The sequence below is a fragment of the Pseudopipra pipra genome, chromosome 4 (assembly GCF_036250125.1).
Source record: "Pseudopipra pipra isolate bDixPip1 chromosome 4, bDixPip1.hap1, whole genome shotgun sequence".
In the NCBI taxonomy this organism is placed as follows: domain Eukaryota; kingdom Metazoa; phylum Chordata; class Aves; order Passeriformes; family Pipridae; genus Pseudopipra; species Pseudopipra pipra.
In genome coordinates, this window is record NC_087552.1 from 32,580,024 (window position 1) to 32,599,120 (window position 19,097).

A 19,097-nucleotide genomic window follows, 5' to 3' on the forward strand; every position below is an offset into this window, starting at 1 on the left:
ACATTTTCTTCTCTTACAGAGAAGCTATTAAGAAAAATATATTAAGAACTGTGGTCTAACTGGCCAGTTAGACCACTGTAATTATCTGACTAAATATGAAATTTAGCAAGCTATTTGCCTCTGTGATAGGAAAATTTATTTGTTCATATGAAGGGAAACCAAGTACAGGTTTTCTCTTCATCATGTTTCTTATTCTCCTACCCTTTCCATTGAATATTCTGTATAAGTTCTGTAATAGTTATTGCAGTGATTCAATACCACCCAAAGGTAGTCTGACCTCGCTTCTTCAGCCTCTGGTCAGAGGTGTAGTCTTCCCTGTTTTGGTAATTTGGGTGGGAAGGTCAATATAACCTCATAAGCCTCACATTTGGTGTGCTCAAGTAGGGAACTTTTCCTGGCTCAAATCCCATTTCTGAACATACCAGTTCTATACTTGACATAAATGGATTCTGTGAGAAGCTACAGCTGTGGCTGACCACAAAGTGAAGTTTGTCACATCGATTTGAGGGGCAATTACTTACAGCAGACCTGGGCAACTATCATACAAAAACAGGGAAGGGAGAAAGCACTTGAAAGGTTTGCTGTGTGATGATATGTGCATCTTGTTGTCATTGGCTTAACTAACTATATGAATGGCTAGGTTATAATCTCCCCTTATATTTTTTTTTAAAGGAATACATGAGAAATTAATCAGCACGAAATCGCAGTTAAATTCTGCAAGTTACTGTAGCTAAATCCTATATATAGATAGCATTTCTTTTAGGAATAAGTGAAGAAATATGGTTATTTCAGCCCTGGCTTTGTGAGCTGGCAGAAACAATTGAAAAGTGCTTGAGCAGAGGTCCTTAACAGGTCTAGGATAAAATACTCTCTGGGTAGGCCATTTTTTAAATGTCCAGTTCTCTACATCATTCATGCTCCAGTAGTAAACTACTTTTTTCCTGCAGTTCTGCTTTAGTCTTTGTAGCTTGTTGGAACGGATCCCTCTGCTGTGGATGAGAGTTTGTGAACCCCAAGCTTTTTTACTATCTTGGATGCAGAAGGGCTAAAATAACAAAGGAGCTGGTGAAACCTACCCTATCTGATTCCTCCTTGGTCTTCTCTGATACTTATGTTAGTTATTCCACTTCCAAGCTACATGCTGCCAAGAGAGAAATCAGGTCATCTATCAATCAGTCTGTCTACTCCTTTTGCTTCAACAACTGGGGCAACCAAGTTGTAGTACTTAGATGATATTTAGCTGGTTTTTAGTCTATATTTAAAGAGCCAAAATACAAGACAAAGAAGTATTTGACATTGCTTCTCATTCTCTGGATTTATGTAGGACATATCAAGTTCCCCCATATGTAAAAACACAGTTCGATAGCATGCATACTTGGGACGGACACACGACAGTCTTTCCCTGTCAGACACACTATGTGATTACTAATTTGCCTAGTTCAAACTGCGTGAGAGGTATTATGAAAATAGAAGACCTAATGAAGACAGTTTTGTCATAAAATTACTTCCTGCCCATACAGGCCACTAGTTGCTATCACCGAACCAGCAAGTAAAGGTGGCACAGTTGGTTCTTCTGCTGCCACATGCCAGGATAAATACTAAAAAGGAATAATAGTTGTTCTTAACTCTGGAAAATGAGATACAAATAACAGGAATTATTTGGTTGCAAATGGAATTGAAACTTTAGAGCTAAATTCTGGCCACAATCGAATTAGAACTGGGAAGTGAGTGGCAAAGATATGAGACTTAGGTAATTTTTATTTGAAAATCCAGAGCCCTTTATCTTTAATACATTTACTGGTACTATATTTTGTGCAAAGAAATAGAATGAGACCATCACGTTTTAAAAACTAGATTTTAAAATTATTAAAAGGATGGAAAGATGCATCTCTCTCATTTCTCAGCTCTTCTAATATCAATACATTCTAGACTAACATTTTTCCTATTGCTTTAATGGAAAACTTCTGCCAGACAATATATACTCTTTCTTTACTCTGCAACAGGCAACTTAGAAAGAATACAAAGCAGAGGGGAGAGCTGTATGGCACAGTCAGTGATTTAAGTAAATAAGAGTTTTGACAAAATCAAACACTTTATGGTTAGGCCAGAGATAAAGGATCAAATATTACAGAAAATGAGAGGTATTTATACTAGTTAAATAATATGTCTGAGCAGCCAGTTAGAAATTAAATTTAGAGATCGGTTGCTAAAAAAAACCCCACCCTGAAATAAAAAGCAATTTCCATTCGGACAGTGATTAGGGAGTAACACCTCCCCTCCCACAGCAGTAGTAATTATGACTTCTATCGTATGTACTGAAGAGAGATTAGAAGAAGTGATACTAAAGTCTCCAGCCAATTCCACTGGTGTAAAATAGGCAAGACTAGAAGCAGACCCTCCACACAATATTCTGGAGCAGTTTATCTTTTCTGGAGGTGTGCAATGTCAGGATGACCTACTGATTGTTACAGGCTGTAAAGTGTAAGCAACAGCTCCCCTTTTTTGATTAAATATTAGCTAGTGGAAGGTCTAGAAATTCCTATCAAGCATTTCAATCAGTTTAATAAATGCCATGGAGAATGAAGGCCTTATCCAGCAGTCTTAATGGCTGTGTTGCAATCAGAGAAAGTGGACCGAAGTATATACAAGCATAAGTAGGAAAGGAAATCTGGTATGACTGATTCCTAGTAGGTGTTCTCAAACTGTGAAGCTGCACCCTGAAACACACAGTCTGTAATAACACTTGGATAAAAATTACATCCATAAAAAATTAGTATATCTGGAAAATTTGTTTCAGTAGGGTTGAACTGGTGAAAATACCACTTCTGATCAGATAAATAACAAAATTTGACTACTACATGAAGCATTTTAGTTGCAGACACAGACAAAACAAAGCAGATCTCGTTGAAGTATCTTAAGTCCTGTATAACTGTCAACTCCCATATGTTTTGGGACAGATGACAGTGTTATGGGATGTTAATAAGTGATTTGAGATTAAAAAATATGTTCAGGTGTGTGGACCATCAGGTCCTTTTTTCCCATTCAGACAGATGTATGATACTTTCCAGTACAAAAGAAAGCTATGTTAGATAACAACCTATTACTTGAATTGGGAACAGAAACAGAAAGTTTGATTGTTTAAGATAAACTGAGAAGAAGGATATCTACCCTCCTTGAGAGGAAGAGTGATCAAGATGGACTTGTAAAACGACAAACATAAACCAAACAGGAAAGAGGAAAGAAAAGAAGTAAAACCACTTCGTGAAAATATGTAATGTTGTATATCTAGCAGAAGAGAATTCTCACGAAGAGCAGTGTTACCAAGCAACCATACAAAATACTTTTATACTATTATAACTTCAAAGGGGTATGTACTGTACAGAACCCCACTACCCAAACCCCACTGCCCAAACTCCACTGAGAGGATTAAGATGTTACTTTTTGTCCAAGAGGATCTGATATAAAAACAATTGTAATCGTCAAACAGAACTTCCAGACTAGAACATGTGATATTTTCATGAAATTGCAGAAGCTGTCCCAGGTGCAGAAATCAAAATACAACATTATTTCTTAAATAGGAGTCCTATCACAAATGCTGTAGAGGCACATTGCCTCCTTTCTTCCAAGTTGGTGAGAATTGAACTCTGAATTAAAACAGCCTAATTGTTGCGATAGTTTTCTAGCAAGTATGTATTTCAACTCCATAGCCAGAGGAGTTCTGAGTGTTCTGAGTCCTTCTGAGTGTTCAGCCTCATCAGCTGTTAAAAAATTATGAAGAGTAACCCCTAGTTTGAAACTGGAGGGAGACCTTCTATGAGAGGAATATGGGCTGTGGATTTCAGGCAGACCTTCCAATCTTGAACTCTAGGAACTGAGATTCTAAAGCCCTGTGTTCAGCATTTTTTGTTACCTAGCATCACCATCCTCAGAGATTTGAGACCAAACTGGACAAAGCCCTGAGCAGCTAGGGCTGAATTCAGAGTTGAGCAAGGGGCTCTGTGATTCTATGGCCCAATGGTTGAAGTGGTGTCTTCTTCCTGACTGAACAAAAGACTTCAACATAGTAAACCCCAATTTAAATAGATGAGAACTTGAAACCTGAATTCATGTCAAGTTGATATTTTCTTCTTTAACAGCTCAAGAATTTCACTCATTAAACATAGTTCTGCTATATCAGTCTTCTCAATTCAACTTACCCAGTTTCTCTGTAAAAAAAGAGTCCAGCATACCATTCCCACTACTGCAAGGTACACAGAAATCTGGCTAGGTTTTTTTCTTGTTACCTACCTGTAAAAGTCTTGCTTTGAAGACAAAGTTGGCAGCAATGTTACTTTATCACTGACTTATCAGGATGCAAGTTAAGGGCACATGCAGCGAAGGAAGTTGCATTGTATAAATGAGCATGTATTTTTATTGTTTACTGCTGTCTTTGTCTCCTCAAAAAATCCACTCTCTGTCCTAAATGTGCATCATAATAGCTAAGAAATGGAGATTGAATTGCTTTCCAGCTTTAATAATGAATCCACAAGTGGAGGAAATGGGTTTTGTCTGCAGTTTCTGAATCTTTTTTTAATAGCAAAAATTGCTTCACATAATTCATTTATGTAAATATTCCCATGGAGTAACTGCGTCAAACTCCTTGACAACTTAGAACTGCTATGCTTGTGTTACTGTAAAGTATCCTGATGCCTGATGGCTTTTGGCAGAGATCTGGTAAACAGACATAACTCGATTACAAGAGTTTTAATACAAAATTGAATTATTTTATTCATAACATTGGTGTTCTATCTATTTATTAAATGGTTCTGCTTTCCTTCTATGTTGATTAAATGGAAGTCAAACTGTTAAGAGAATAATCTGATGATATTATGCTGAGTTCTCTGCTGATATAAACTGACATAGTACCAGGTTTTGTCTAGTAGTTTCAGTAGAGCAGCAGAAATTTAACAAGGATGCTTTATAGCCTAGGCAACTTACAGCAATTGAGCATAAACTTGAGCAACTAATCAGCAGGCTGAAGAACCCAAGTGTCTCTGGTCTGTTTCCTTTGTTTTGTTTTGTTGCCTTTTTTTGGTTTTTAATTATACTTAGTTTATATCTAAAAAAAATAATTGTTACTGTAGAAGGAATTCCAAGAAAAGGCATATATGTAAAGAATTTGTTGTCTGCAAAAATATCTTCAGAATGAAGAAATATATTTTGGAGCTATAGCAAAAAAAAAAGCACCATCAACAAATAAAAAATATTAATTTTTTCTACCAATATCCATATGGCTTCAGAACTGATTGACAGATGCTGTCACATCCAAAGCTGATAGTGGCATTTGTGTATTTAATGTGTATTTAATGTGTATTGAATTTATATGTAACAAAATCACATATTCATTTGGTCCTTTGAGAGTCTCATTTTGTCCATGTGTACTGCGGGTACCCCACTAGAAACTATACCTTCCTGCCAGTTCAGATCAATTTAAACTGTTACCAAAGGCAAGAAAACTCTCCCTGAAAATTTCTGACCAGTCAGGGGAATTTATGAAAGCTCATAATGGACAAACAATAGCTCTAGCTTCTGACAAACTTCTTTCCCTCTCTCCCCTGCTACATCGTATGCATCTGAAACCAAGAGACAGTAGTTTAGATTGAATGTTCTGCCACTGCTGCTTTGGAATTTGAAATGATCTCAAACACTGGAGCACAGAGAACTGTGTTGCCTTCCACAGAAGAAACCAAATGCTGGTCCGTGAGCTCCTCCAACACTGTGTGGGGCAAACTGGCTGAGCCATTTTTGTCCCTGGTGAATCAGGACTCCTGACTGTAGGGCCCTTAATGCTGAGTAACCATGGCAAGGCAAGGTAAGGTAACGTCTTGTTCTACTTGTTGTACTAAGTACACAATCTGAAAGTTTTCAAGGAGCACTTCCAAACTCTGGATCCTATTTATGTTGGGTAGAGCTATTGGCAGTTGACAGTGACTACAGTAGCTAACCATCTCCAAAAACCAGATGACTGGAAACAGTCTCTAGTGCTGCTAGCACTTCTTCTATGCTTTGGGAATTTCTGACAAAATTAACAAGATAGTAATTAAGGTAATCTCAGACAATACTGAAATTTTCAACAAGAGCAGCCAATAATATCTAGATTTCCTTCAGGTGCATTTTTTATGTTAGAAAGCTTGTAAAACTTCTTAAATTTTGTTTTTTGGCAAGTTTGAAACCAAATGACCTTTTAAAAAGGAATCTGGTTTCCGTATTTTCAAAGCTATATGTAATGCAACTTTCCACACTTTTTGTTATGCAATTGTACTATTGCATATGATCCTAAACTGTGGACTAACCCTTTAAAGCAAGAAAGCAAGCAAGACGTCTCATGGTTCATGCACAGTCCTCTGATACCAAGCCGAATAAATTCAGTTCTTAGCACAAGGCACCTACTCACTAGTTGGAGTTAAACTCCTAAGTCCTCAGTGCAGGCTGAAAAAGGGAACAAGGCAGAAGAAATTGAACAGTTTTAGGTCCCAAAACTGACACTGAAAATGCACAAAAAGTGGGTAAAATTGAAGCTCTTTGTTACGGTGCAATTCCTGAATAGTTCTAAATTTATGTGGTTGTTTTCCATAGTTCATCAACTTCATGAATTGCTGCAGATATTTTCTTCTGCCTCTCGTACAGAAATGAAATATGGAGACAGCATGTTTTGAAGCAGGGGAGGCAAAGGAAGGTGAGTCCACAGAGGAGTTTGACTGATCTAACATCAAAAAGCCAACTTTGCAAATTTGCAGCTTCCCTGATGGGTGGTTGGTGCATAGCACAACATGCTTCAAAACAAGGCTCCTAGGAAGGAGGTTAATCGATGGGCTAGACTGGGGAGGTCAGCTCTGTCATGTGTCCCAGAGGCCTGTACCATTATTTGCCTGCACAGACAATGTCAGCAGGCTGACATGCAGTGTTGTATCCTTCCAGTCTGCACACCTCTTTGTCACAAAAAAAAAGGCATACAGAATTGGGAAGGAAAGGATGGCTCCCCATGCCAGGATGTCACTTTTGATACAGTTTTGAAATGCATATGAGTTTGATATAACTGTAAAAGACTTCAGATTCCTCTTTAATAAACAGTCAGGTTTATCAAATCAAAGTAAACGTCCCTAAAGATCATGGGTAGCCTTCAAGGAGATAAAAGGGATCAGAACATGCAAGAACAGAGATCCAAGGAAGAAAGTTATGTGGTACTATTACACAAATGGAATATTTTAAGTGCCAAGAAAATACACCAAGGAAACGACACTTTCTTGGTATTTCCTTGGGAGATATTAGAGATTTTGTCAAAATCCATCAAAAGCTGTTTTAATTGAAATTGAGAGGCAATATCTGAATGGAGTCCTACCTAGAGTACTACTGAATATTCAAGGGCTCTGATACAAGAAAAAAAACTATGATGGGTGATAGCTGGTAAGTTCAGAAATTACACAAAATCAAAATGTAACTTACATGGAGATTTTGATTTTTAATTGTTCATAGTGGCCTAAACTTGTTACATTAGTTCTTAAGAGTTTCCATCCTGAGGAGAGAGTTGAATGAGAGTTAAGATATTGTGGTTTTTTCTTGAAAGGCAGGCAAGATTAAGCATAGCTTGTATAATACAGAAAAGAGCCAAACAGAAAGCTACAAGAACAAGGGATTTGCAGATGAGCATAGAACAGATAAAAAATACACATCTGTGGCAGAGAAATAAGAAAGAAAGGAAGGCAAACTAAAGTGGGGAGGAAAGTCACATAGTATTACACCAGCTGTCTTTTGATGAATCCTAAAAAATCCCATCAGTGAGAAAGGCAAACTCTGAGAGTGGTAGTGACATGGAAAGAAATGAGTCTGTCACAGGCAACTATTAACTTTGAAACCTAATACTGCTTTGCACAAATAATGGACATGAAAATAAGCATAAAGAAAGTTTATCTGTTTATGGATTTCCAAAATGGTCTGAATTATGAAATCATAGTAGATCTGAATGTAAGCATTAAGGCATCACTTAACATATTTATGTTTTGTTTAGCTGATATATATTTAGTTGCATTTGAATTTGCTTCTATTTTGATCCACTGTGAACATCAGTAGGATTTTAAGGTTATTTCAAAGATGGATCTACCAACAATCCAAAATGGTATTGTCTTGCAGTGTTAGAGAGGAAGAACTACCTTTGAACCACACTTGAAAGGTTGGCCTGAAATGTAAATTTCCATCACTGGCTCCCAAATCTTCTCTGCACATTACTGTAAAAGATCAGACTAATGAACATGCTGGCTCCAAGAAATTTTTGTTTGCTGTTGATTCATATTTTTGTGGAACACACTGTTGTACACAATAGATTGTACCCTGAATTTTTTAACATTTTTCTCATTCAAAGCTAAGGCTGTCAAACTTAAGGAATCTAGACAGAAAAATGACATATCATAATAGGGATTAGAACTCTATTTTCCATTACTACTAACTGGAATGTTAAAGCACTTAGACAGTAAATGAGCAATTCTAAGGATTAAAGATATGAATAGCCTAGATATCATTGGAAATGGAATTTGGAATTATGGTCAAACAGCAATAATCCTGCCTTCATAGCCCAAATAGAAGCACAGTTATTCTGTTGTTAAATATTTGAAGTACAATGACTCTACAATTTGCTTGTAGAGTCAAGCAAATCAAACATCATTGGCTTAGGTAGCATAATTCGCTTCATCTCAGTCTTCACACAGATCACATCTACCCTACCATCAGGGATTTTTGGAGACTTTGAACAATGAGTGATATTGACATATTCCTAAATATTCCTCTCAGATACTTGCTAAATTATTGATGTCTCTCAACTCAGTGATTATTTGAAAGACATAATGGAATTAAACTCAAAATCAGATTGTTTGACATCTGTGACAATAAAATACAAGTAATAAAAAAACCCCAATAGAAACAGTGGGTTTTTAAAGGTGGTCTGGACCACAGCCTGAACAATGAGACAGAAAAATTTAGAATTTAAAAGGAAATTAACTTTTACTGAATAGTTCATATTGCTCTGAAGGCAGTTGATTGTCATCAACTTCTTTAACAACTAGGTTCTTTCAACATAATTTTAGAATAAATATATTTACAGAGATAATACTGGAATAATCAATTTTTCCATTGGTGAAGTAATACTTCTTTCACAGGGGAAATCTGACCACAGTAATGATTTCCTCTTACTTCTCAACTACATGTTTATGTAGAACAGTGAAGAGGATTACTTGTACAGTGAATCTCCATTTTCCTACAAATACTTGACTGGGAACTTGTATACAGAGGAGCTGCAGTGATCCAATAAAAGATGTAACACTAAGGCAGTTTATTTTAACTGGTGCAAGTTTGTCTGTAAACATTTATTAGTTTTGTTACAAAAATGATAACAAACTTCTCTTGCATCCCAGACAGAAACAACACCACACCAAGTACTTGCTGATTGTGTACAAATGCAAAAGATCTAATTACAAACAGACTGGTTTCTGTCAGCTCACAAAACACAGAACGTACTGGGTTCCACCACCAGTCTCACAAACTATTTAAAAGTTGAACTTTTAAACTTGATGTTTAAATACCCTAATTTATTTTAGTGTTAGCTTCCAGCTTTCTTAGGCACCTGGTCTCTCTCGGATCCTGGAGCTAAATGAAGGCCCAAGGCTCCCCTGTACAGCACGTGGGGCATTAGATATTCCAGAAAGATGCTTTTATTTACAGTCACCTTCAGCACTTCCTGCTGGCTACAAAAAGAATCCAAGATTTCACTCCACCCCATCCCAAGGGCTGTGGGGCCACAGCTTGGTTCACTTGGAGATGGTACTGCCGAGCTCTCTCCTAGATGTTGTCCTTTGAATGGCAACATTAAAGCCCCAGCAACCCTCTTACACCACAGAAGAGAGGATCTTCCTGTAATGCGCCAGAAGAACCCTTCAGTCAATGATGCAAATTCTTCACAGATAAAAACCTACTGTCCTTTCTAAAGACTACCTTATTGTCTTTAGATATGTTATTTATAAGTTTACAAATTTTAGGAAGAGATAACGGGTAGGAAAGATAACAGCCTTTTCCAGCTTCAGGTATTTAGTGGGCAGGAAGTGCCAAAAAATACTGAGTGTAGCAGAATGGAGGCCTCCCCAGCCCCCTCTTTTTCACAGCCCTTCAAAACTCATTTTAAAAAAATTGAGATCTAGAGGTCAGTCAGTCATTTGTTCTTTGTAAACAAATACTTTGTCATAGATTTTCGAAGATATGTGGGTCCTACATATGCAAAGAGATGCCTTGGTCTTTTGTTAATGTTATGGAAGTTATGAGTAAACCCAGGTGCTCTACCAAACACCGTATGCAGAGTTCACATGCGTGCCCTAAGGTTCATAGGGTGAAGGAAGACTGGGTTTGTGCTAGTACTCCTTTCCCTTACTTCACCCTCCTTCATGTCTGTTTCCACATGAAAAGACAGCAAGCCATGACAGGTGCACAAGGCTGAATCTACAACTAAAGTCCCCAAATTCTGGAAAAGTCTGGTATATTACAATATTTTTTGAACATCTCTGCTTGTCTGCTTCTGAAAGATGTAAAATATTTGGAGACAGGATTTTCCAGTTCCGGTCATGTACCATTATCTAGAAAAGGAGGTTAATATTGCATAGAAAATGAAAAAAAATCCCATTTTTCCAATGATTTACAAATATCTGCTCCTGTATTTGCCATCTTGTTGCTTACTGCTTAATTAGGTACCTATTCAATTAATGCAGCATGTTTAAAGTTTTAGATATATTAATATATGTTAGTATTACATTGCTAGGACTAGCTTACCTAAAATCTCTATTCCTCTCTTCTTCCTGAATGTTTGAATTTGTTCTTCATTTATGTGGGAAGCTCGGAGGCAGGAATGTGTGTGCTCTGGCAACTATGGTGTCAATACATACTGGGTGCTATATAATTCAAGCAAAGTAAGAAATGGTCTTTCTTCCTATTCTTTTGTCCCAATATACACTGGCTAAATTTTTCTGCATTTGTGTATAAATAGATACTCTCTTATATAGGGTATCAGTCCATTCATACACGAAGTATATAACTGTCTATAATACTCGAGTATTCCCTCAGGAATAAATCTGAGTTGATTTCTAAACAACACAATCAATGTACTAGTCACTCAAGCTATCTGTGTTCCTATATGTGTTATATGAGTAATGTTACTTTTTCCACTTTTAGCCGTTTCCATGATTAACTCTCATGCAGAAGTACACTCTCAACAGTGATTAATGTAACTATTGTAGGAATTGTCAAGCTTGAGAATGTTTACTGGCTAAGAGATATGAGAACATATCAAGATGCTCAGACCTGGGCTAGCAAAATTCCTGAGTGCAAAGTCTATCTCCTACTACCTGTTGTCATGTAACCCAAAATCCAAAATGGCAGCGATAAGAAACAAGAGTTCATATCGAGCATACTCAGTTAAAATAGTATTTTTATAAATGCATATAGTATGCTTATTAACACTGTACAAGCTATACATTGTTTAGTCCATGTACAAACTTATTACTTCCTTCAGATTGGATATATTATCCTATAGGTGAGCTATTACTAATTACTGAGGCGGAAGAGGTGGAGCTTGGGAAGGAAGGAGGGATGAGGGGAAGGTGTTTTTAATATTTTTTTTACTCCTCATTATCCTGCTCTGATTTTGATTGGTGATAAACTCAATTAATTTCACCAAGTCAAGTCTGTTTTGCCCATGAGATTAATCGATGAGTGATGTCTCCCTGTTCTTATCTCAATTCATGAGCCTTTTGTTATATTTTCTCTCCACTGTCCAGTTGTAGATGAGAGTGATAGAGTGGCTTTGGTGGGTACCTGGCATCCAGCCAGGGCCAACCCACCGCACACCTCTACCTTTTGCTCTCTTCCTGAACTTTACTTTATTGCTAGTATTGATGATTAAGCACTGGTATTTTCTATTACTTTCAGCTTCACATTTAGAGTCAGAACTTTGCAACTCTCCAATAAGAAATCAGAAACTGAAAAGTTGGTGCTTTAGCCAGATAATATTCAGCCTTTTCATTGGTTACTCTAGCAAGAATTTCCTCTGTCAGCCTGTACTTTACAGCTTTCCTTTGGATTTCTGCATTTATCCAGAGCTGTAACAAAAGTATGTGTGGAACATGGGAACATAGACCATGAGCATTTATGTGCTTTACTGACTAAAAAAAAGTCAGGCGGTAGCTCCTTTTCACAGTGTTCTGCCCAAATTTCCAAGCTAGCTGCAATATCAAGAATCAAGGCTTTCACATTTAACTACTTTTCACAGACTTTGAATATCATCCATCCTGTCAAAGACAGCAACTTGTATTTTTTCACTGAATTTCATTACACTGAATATGTAACTTGATAAAATGCCAGTATTCTGCTCAAGTTTGGCTGCAATGCGTTGCAATTACTCTTGTAAAGGGAGTACAGACCGAACTCCCTTCGTTTTAGTACAAAGATTTGCTCATGCTGTGCACATGAGGGGACAATCTAATATGTTGGAGCAAATCTGAAAGAACTCATTCAGTGTGAAGATGCGTATTGACTTTCCTGTCCCAGAACCTTTAGGATTTTTCCATAAAATGGAACAACTGTTCATAAAGACAGTATCTTGTAAGAAACTTATTCTCTCATGCTGGCCATGCACATACTTTTAACTATTGACCGATACAATAGATGTCTATTTTTTACTTATGTGTAAGGATAAAGAGATACTTTCTTGCCTTCTTTTGGCTGTAAAACTCACACTCACAATGTAGCTCTAAAGTGTAAGTTTGCTATAGATTATCATTTTAGAATATTTATCTCCCAAGGATGATAAAATAATGCCATGTTTTGAAACCCTTTCAACTCATTCTCTAATATTGATTTTTTTTTTTTAAGGAAAAATAATGGCAAGATTATAAGTAATGAGAGAAAGACATTAATGGAGTGAGACAAAATCTGAAGACTTTCTTAAAGTGGAAGGAGTACCTGACTATCATGCAGGTCTCCTGGAGTAAATAGAATCAGAATGAAATTCAGCAATATACGTCTCAAGCACATTGCTTTTAATCCTAATAAACATTTCTTTTGCAAACCTAAAATGCTTGTTATGTGAAATCATAAAAACCTGGATGTGTTATTTAGCAGTGGATATGAAAGACCATTATGCATACACTGGAGCTTGACTTAGTGTTCCCTATGTGCCTCAGTTTCCTTATGAGCCTGAGCACAACAGTTTCTGGATGGCTGCATAGTCAGTGAGTTTTGCATATGATGAACATGAGAACAAGTTTGTGAAACACCAGAAGTATGCAAGGACCTAACTCCTTAATGTATCAAGATTAAAAAACATTTTTGAGACTGAGTTTTAATTAAAACACATATGCAAACTTGGTGTTAGAATTAATGATAGGGTGGGGAAGAATGTCCACAGAAGCATATACTAGATTGGTTCACTTAATTGTGCAAAACAAAAGCTGAGTGCTCTTTATAGACAATACTGCCTTATGTGTCTTATTAAAATTAAAAAAGCCAAAACTTGCTCTGCATAACTTCAGACTGGAAATCAGAAACGAAGTTTCTTACCGTTACAGTAGCAAGGGTATGGAACAGTCCTCCAATCAGAGCTGTGCAAGGCAAAAAAAATAAACCATTAATTGGTTTCAAGACTCATAAACTGATCAACTTCAAGGAATTACAAAAGTGTGTTGCTTACAATAGCATGGTTCCAGCCTCCTGCTCTTGTTACAGCTCTGGGCTCCTTTGGGAGTGTTTTAGCAAGGATCAGAAGCATTAGAAGTGCCAGTGTGGTGCATGCAGCCAAACCTTCCCCAGGAGAATCAGAGAGGGCTGGCATATATCTCCTCATATCTGATTGCCCGCCTCAGAAACCACAGAATAAAATGTGGAGCCTTGAGCCCAGTTCTGTTTGTTTTCAGAGTAATTATCGCTGTTGGCAACTCTGACAGGAGAAGGAATGACTCAGAGTGAATCAATATGTCCACAAGTAAAAGCAGAATGTTCACAGCCTAAACAGGACAGAACCACAGTTGCATAAGCACAGCTATACTACAGTCATAATAGAGAAGCCTATCAAACATGACACAAAACAAAACTCAAATTTGCCTGCCATTAATATGCACAGTGCACAACAAACTTGAAATACTATCATATCAAAAAGTTTAACAAAAAGCTACCTGTTACTGTGTTTTGAGTGAATGTAGGCCACAACTGATGTCAACACCAGTTTTGTACTGAGACAAATCAGGATTTGCAAATTTCAGGAATTAAAAAAAACATGCCAGGACCTGAAAGAATGTTCATGTAACTGTAGCCACGAGTGGTGGTTATAATACAACCCAGTCTAAATTAATTGACCCTGTGCTTGGAGCATTCCACATTAATCAACTGCTTAATGTAAAACAGCCATCATCTTGGCACTCTCTGATCCAATGGAGTTTCCTCCACTGTGGCTCGGTTGAACCAAGGGAAAATAACATCTGCCTCAGAATAACATAGGCTATAGCTTGTGGGAATAGTATTCTAATGTAAAGTAGAATATTTGAATTGGAACTCCTCCAGATTCAAGAAGGTCTGACACTAGGTCAACTTTCTGGTCTAACCCCTTGGCTGTGAAAATGAGGATTATCATCTGCCACAAGACACATACAAGTAGTGGCTGCAGACAAGGCTAAAAACTGAAATAGGTCTTGACTACTGGAGGCTGGCTGTGTCTGCAAAGACCTTAAAGTCAGAAGTAATGTGCAATGGACTTCAGAGACTGAGCAAGTTGTCTGAAAATAATAGTTAAAGATTTAAATAGAATTTCTGTTCCTAGTTCCGCTTCAGATCAACTCTCTTATCCCTGTGTTTTATTACCTAACTCTTATGAGCCCTATGGTACACATTAAAAATATAAAATGCCTGGTCTGCCCTGGATTTGCTTCAGATCTCTGTTAGCTGCTCCATTCCAGCATGCTCTTTGCCATTCTTGGCAAGATAAGTCTTAAATAAGACTGAGGTAGCAGAGCTATGTTTAAAATTACTGTTAAGGCTATTTAGCCTTATAGCCTGTAGGAAGCAAAGGAAATTTAAGGTGAGCTACTCCCTCTGAGATGGCACATATCAAATATTTACCAAGTGAAGCACAATCTTAATGAAAGGCCATTTTCAGAGCTACTACTAAACATTTAACATGCAGTGGTGGGTGCATAAGATAATGCTCCTTTTTTTGTTATTGTTGCAGCGTTTTTTGTGGTTTTTTGTTTTGTTTTGTCAAACAGAACCTAAGACACTAACCGCTTGCAAACAAGGACAGAGTCACATACAAATGAAATGCTGAATTGATGGTTATCAGGTAGTTGCTATAAAATTTCTACTGATAGGAAAGCTCATATTGCATTACCAAATGCTGTATTTCTTTTTTCAAAACCACATACATTCGTAGTGATCCAACAATAAAACCCCCCTTCTATAGTGCTAATACCTGCCTGAAACCTTGTCATGCCACTTTTCACACAGACTCATTTTCTGGAGATGCTGTGGATGACTGGAAAACAGTGCTGCTATCAAATCAATCCAAAGAATTTATAGCAAGTTCATAACATAATATGAAGAATCCTTCATACTAAAAGTCAGCATAGGGTACTATCTGCAAGAGGTCATGACTACCATGAACTCCTTCCTGATCCTTTTGAGCAAAGTTTGAGATTACTGAAATTCTTGCTGGAACATGGAAGAACTGTTTTTTCTAAGTGCCTGAGACTTTCAGGCATTAAGATTTTGGACTCATACTGACAGCTTGTATGAAAATCTTTTCTTCATTTGGGTCTTTGCATAGGAGGCCAGGTGTACTGCCAGCAGACTGTTTTGTTCCAGTGATATGCAAAATACTTGGCTACACACGAGATAGATATCTGTAGAACATAAGTATGCTGGTTTTGGCTGGGGTAGAGTTAATTTTCTTCACAGTGGCTGGTATGGGTCTGTGTTTTGGATTTCTGCTGAAGACAGGATTGATAATAAAGAGATGTTTTTGTTATTGCTGAGCTGCGTTTACACAGGTCCAAGGCCTTTTCTGCTTTTCGTATGGACATGATGGCAAGGAAATTGGGAGTGCATAGGAGGATGGGAGGAGACATAGCCAGGACCCAAACTGACCAAAGGGATATTCCATACCATATGACATCATGATCAGTATATGAAGAGGGGGGAAGAAGGAGGTAGGGGGGACATTTGGAGTGATGGTGCTTGTCTTCCCAAGTAACCATTATGCGTAATGGGGCCCTGCTCTCCTGGAGATGGTTGAACACCTGCCTGCCCATGGGAAGCTGTGAATTAATTCCTTGTTTTGCTTTGCTTGTGTGTGCAGCTTTTGCTTTCCCTATCAAACTGTCTTTATCTCCACTCATGTGTTCTCTAGCTTTTACCTGTCTGATTCTCTCCCCAGTCCTGGTGGTGGGGGAGTGAGCGAGCGGCTGCGTGGGGTTTGGTTGATGGCTGGGGTTAAACTATGACAATAAGGAAACTGGAATGTATATGCAGGCCAGCTCAAATCTTTATTTGCTGGCCAAAGGAACTGTGTTTAGTTCTTCTCTGGAAATGCTCTTCACATGCAGAGATGACACTGTACTTTCCGCATCTCTGTTCTATGGCTTCATTGTTGTTACCACAAAAAATCGGAATATTACCAGCGTAGATTAAAACAAATAAGTTCTGAATTCAAGGACTGGACAAGTCCAGCTTCACTATTTTCTGTACAGGAGATTTGTCTCCAAGACATGTTGTGGAAGACACTCACCCACTCTTTAGCACTCAGTAATTTTTATTTATACCTCAACCCTTCCACAGAAGAGAATAGTTATTCCTGTTCAGGTTAATGGGGCAGAAATCTCTATTAATAAAGAATTTTTGGTAATAATTTAAGTAATTTACTGATTTTAATAATTAACTGACAATTTAATTGTTAGTTAATTTTTAAAATGGGGAAAAACCTTGTAGAATTAGAAAATGGAAGGCTTATTTCATATATTCGTATTTTTTTACAACTCAGTTTTATTTCCTATAACAGCAGGAAGATGTTTTAGCAGATCATTGAGTCTATTTCTGGCTGTCCAGAAATTCAAATAATTTTTTTCAAAACAAAGGCTTATTGGAAAAAAAATAGATATATATCAGCTGGCCCTATTACAACACAAGATTAGCCCGTACAAGCATAGCCTAAGTGTATCCCTGTAAGGTTTTGTGAATCTAGAGGTTAGCCACCAGCACCTGCAGGCCCACTAACGCTTCTAACGTATCCAGAAACATAATTTCAGGTGCAACAAGAAATTCAATATCAAAGAATTCAGGTCTCAGAATGCACAGATTTCTCAGAGGCTTGGCAGCAGCTGAACACTGAACAACACAAACGTGAAAAATGTTTTAGGTACTTAAGCCCCAATACAATCACTAGTATCTCCAGCTGGGAAGGTTAGAGTTGGTACTTTCTTTCTATTTCTTTTTTTTTGTTTTGGTGTTTTGATTTGTTTGTGTGTTTGTTTTTTCTTGTTTTGTTTTCTTTGAGGAGCCCCCAGCAATTCTATATGTACCATAAAAGAAGTCTCAGTACTTAAACAAGAATATTCTTCCTCCTGTAATGAACAAGCACCAAATTGAATTACAGAGCTTCAGGTTTTACCTCTAAAAATCCCTAATGCATACATATGTGACCCTGCATCGCTGCAAGAAGCTGTTATTACAGATCCTAGAGGCATGCATTACCACACCTCTGTGCCCAGAACTATTTATCCTGCTTCTCAGAGGACTACCCAGCCCAAGTGGCACATCCTACTGATATCACACTCTTCCTTCCAGGACTACTGGCTCAACACCACATTCAGTAGCACAGATACAGCTTCCATACTGCAGGGCTTTGGCTTTGTTTGACTGAATGTGGTAACAAAGACTCATCAAAAGGGGAAAAATAAAGCACCTCACCCCAGTGAAGATGGTCATATCACTTAGTAAAAATGTAATTGCACACTGTTCCACAGACAACCTCTTCTGAGTGTATTATTTATATCTGCTTTTTCAGTTCTTTGAAGTGGACCTGCATAATTGAATCACCACAACTCTGCAACAAAAAGTCCAGTTTCACGCAGCAGCAGAAACACTCTATACCTATTCAACCATAACTGGCAGCAACTGATCAAGAAAACCTGACGATGCCCATCCACCCCAGACTTCCACAAAGGCATCAGCTAAGGAGAGTCAGACTTCCTTCCAGCCTCTATCAAGTGAACTGACACTTATCCTTGGCATTCATTTTCAAAAGTAAATTAGACAGGTTATTTTAATCTACAACAGCCTATCAGCACTTCCTTGGCCAGTGTGGAGTCTGTATTCCCCACCAGAGAATATTTTCTACTTAAGTTTCATGCATTTATTATAATGCTACTGAATTTTGCTGTACAGTGGGCAACCTACTCTGTGACTACACCGTCAGTCTTTTATACAGTTGTAACCCTCTCTGAACACTGACAATGAATCAATACCTAATAAATTCAGAATAAAGGAAACCATGTATATTTTTGAATCTACTCCCTTATCAGATGACTTCCCATCAAAACCAGTGAACATTTTCTGTTGTCTTTAACGGACTTTTATCAAGATCAGTGAACTGCCACCTTCTTGCTAGAATGTCTCTTTCTTCCACATAGAATATAACAGATTTTAAACTTTGAGTGATGTTAATTACTTCAGCCAAAAAAAAAAAAAAAATAAAGAATCCCAGCTACTACTCGTAACTGGCAATCTGGCATCAAAGTACAAATATGCACCTCTTTTTCAGAAATGCAGCTTCCACAGTGACCATGCAATATCACCTTTCCTTTGTCATATGGGGAGGTAAAACACCCACTTTTTCTCTCCGATGTCAAAACAATAAATGAAAACTGAGAAATCCTGGCATGCGTTGCTACATATTCTTAAATATAGGTATGAAAATATATACCTCCACAATTTTGTTGAGTATAACGATTTGATCCTCTTACAGAGAAATATCAGATACATATATA

General features: G+C 37.5%; 1 long non-coding RNA gene across 1 annotated transcript in view; it reads right to left on the bottom strand.

Moving 5' to 3' along the window:
• The window catches only part of LOC135413110 (uncharacterized), a 121,508-nt gene that overhangs the window by 34,343 nt on the left and 68,068 nt on the right, over positions 1-19,097 (bottom strand). The window contains exon 2 of the long non-coding RNA XR_010430091.1: positions 13,627-13,667. This is a non-coding gene — a long non-coding RNA (uncharacterized LOC135413110). The remainder of the gene's footprint in view (positions 1-13,626; positions 13,668-19,097) is intronic.